The sequence below is a fragment of the Neodiprion lecontei genome, chromosome 4 (genome assembly GCF_021901455.1).
Source record: "Neodiprion lecontei isolate iyNeoLeco1 chromosome 4, iyNeoLeco1.1, whole genome shotgun sequence".
NCBI classification, from domain to species: domain Eukaryota; kingdom Metazoa; phylum Arthropoda; class Insecta; order Hymenoptera; family Diprionidae; genus Neodiprion; species Neodiprion lecontei.
Genome location: NC_060263.1, coordinates 12,637,309 through 12,640,286, shown reverse-complemented (window position 1 = coordinate 12,640,286; position 2,978 = coordinate 12,637,309).

Sequence of the window (2,978 nt, the reverse complement as noted above, 5' to 3'; positions counted from 1 at the left end):
GGTGAAAAATACCAATCCACCCACCTACAAACTTACCGATTATCAAGATCATCCCATCGAGGGGGGCTTCTACGAGGAGGAGCTCGGCAAAGTAAAATACCCCGACGGCTATCTTGTGGAGAAAGTATTACGCAAACGGGGGAATCGGGTCTATGTGAAGTGGTTGGGTTTTGATAGTTCGCACAATATCTGGATAAATAAAACAGACATGTAACATAATTTGTATGTATTTTTCGAATTACAATAAAAGATTTGAATCTGCAAATATTTCCATACTTATCTCCTTTGCATGCACATGTGCCATACTCGATACCATGAAAATAATAATAATAAAAATAATAATATTATTAATATTAATAATAATAATCTGCAATTTTTCTATACGATTATTACACATTTTATTTTTTTCATTTTCAGAAAATTTTTTTTTGTTTTCAGAAAACTTATTTTCATTTTCTAAAAACTTTTTTTACGTGTTAATCGAATGGGAAAAAAGTTTTCGGAAAACTTTTTTTCATTTTCCGAAAACTTTTTTTCGTTTTCTGAAAACTTTTTTTCATTTTCTGAAAACTTTTTTTTGTTTTTTGAAAACTTTTCACGTGGTAAACGAATAAAAATGAGTAATTTCTCAATATATTGATAATGAATAAATAAATAAATGAATAAATAAATAAATAAATGTTAAGTATATGAATTCACATTTTAAAATCCAGTCAAATATCGTTTGCGCATGATGGTGGATCGCCCGAGGCGTCAAACGTAAATATTCACAATAATTCTACGTCTACAGTTTTATCCTATAGCTATTGGGGGGCTGGGACAAACCCCCAAGGTAGGGTGTCGGTCTGTCCAGGTATCAATTGCCGCTTGTCATCCTGCCAACTGAGAGCCAATTTTTTTTGTACGATCGTGCTCACTTCATGTTTCTTACTTCGTATCAAACACTGGGGGAGAGTCAACTCTTGGTAAGCCATCAGACAGCGCTTATAATCATCAAACGTGATGCTATTTATCGAAGAATTTTTTACACCCTTGGCGCGCTTACTCACTTTTTCCCCATCCCCGCCCATCGTAGTAAATGTGTACAGCTTTGCTCGCAGCTCCACAAACTCTGTCATAATTTTACCATTATTTTCATCCTTCATTAGCCCTAGTCGTTTCTTGTTTTCAAGCGGAATGCCATACACATTGTCGGGCGGATAGTCAGAGGTATCAAACATTGTATCCACATCACGTTTGATGATATCGTAGATGTTTGATACGTTAAATTGATAAATGAGGCTGTCTGTGTCGGTATACAACAATTCGACCTCGCTGTTCGAAAAGTTGGATTTCACATAATTATAGTGGAAAACTTAAAGAATGATTATTGACAGATCTAGAATCGATGCACCGACGTAAATAGGTTCAGCGAAGTGAACTTTGACACGATTCATTTCAATGATGACCATATCAGCGCCAAATACGGTGCAGCTGTGAAAGTTTGCCCTGGCAATAAGCGCTCTCGCACCACCTCGTCCCTCCCATTTTGCGACCAATTTTACATCTTTATGATTTCGCACATTCTCCATAGTCTTGCCGAACACCGCGTTATTCATGAGTTTGTAAAAGTTTTTCTCAAATTCATTCCTAGACCGCTTGCGCATGTCCGTGTTGAGCGTGATATAAGGTTCGAGCCATGGAGATTGTGCAAACTTTAATACTCTGTGCACTTTCGTTACTTTCAATCCTAAACTCAAACACTGCTTCAAATTTCTATAGTGCAATATATGCTTTGTTTTGGGGTGAAGGGTAGTCGCGAGTTTGGCGTTTTTACTACCTGGAGGAGTAAAATGCTCGGGACAAAGAGGCAAGTCTTTGTAATCCGCGTGGAGTTCTCAATATCTCAATATCTCAATAATCTCAAGTAGATCGGCCCTTGCGTGTGTAAACCAACCGTCGATATCGCTCGAGGGGAGGATCGCGATGTTGGCGGTGTTGAAGCTTTTAACTTCTTCCGCAATCCTCTCGTGCTTTATGTTTTCGAATATGCACGATAATGTGAGGTCAACCTTCACATTACCCTCCGCGCGCAGTACCAGCCTCAATCGCTCAACGATGATCCGTTGCGCGTCGTCGAAAAAGGCGTCCAAATTCTAATGTCCGAGATTCGTTACAACTCCCGTACGGATCCGGTTAGCGAAAGCACTTTCAACTTCGTCCCACTGCACGCTCGCAGGGCCGCCGATGTTCGCGCCAATCACCACGGCGTGCTGCTGCTGCTGCTGCTGTCGCTGCTGCTGTCGCTGCCTCAGCTGTTGCCGAATCTTTGCTATCCAGGATTGTACGAGCGTGATTGTGTGCTGAATTAGCAGTTTCGCACCTATGCTCGTTCTCGGTCGCTTGGAAACATCACGCAGAAATTGGAGATTTTCCATTCCAACGTCAATCCAATGCTGGAAGATGTCATCATTCTCCTGCTCGGGATGCAGCTCGCCCAACAAATCGTGCGCGTTCTCCATCGTTTTGACGATATATGAGTATGTTTCAGCGGCCATGACTTTAACGCTGATATTTGCAGAACTTTAATGAACTTTGACTTGCACGTATCGTGTAAGACTGATGAGTCTGCATCGGATGCGTCGAGTTAATATATGCAGATAGTTCGTAAGAATTTGGGAGAGTGATAGACAAAGCAAACTATTAGCGTGAAAGTTTACGGATTGTCATCAACATTCCCCGACCTATCTAATTGTGGCGAACATTCCCGGCCTATCTAATTACGATGTCGTCGGCCGATCGATTAACGCAAAAGAATGTATTCGAAGTACGTGGAAAATATTATTTTTCGCTCTGGGGAATAAAATTATTAGCGTGAAAGCTTACGAATCGCCATCAACATTCCCGACCTATCTAATTGTGGCGAGCATCCCCAGCTTTACTTAAAATTAAGTGCAACTGTAATTCGAAATATATATGTCAGAGTTATTAATGCGGGA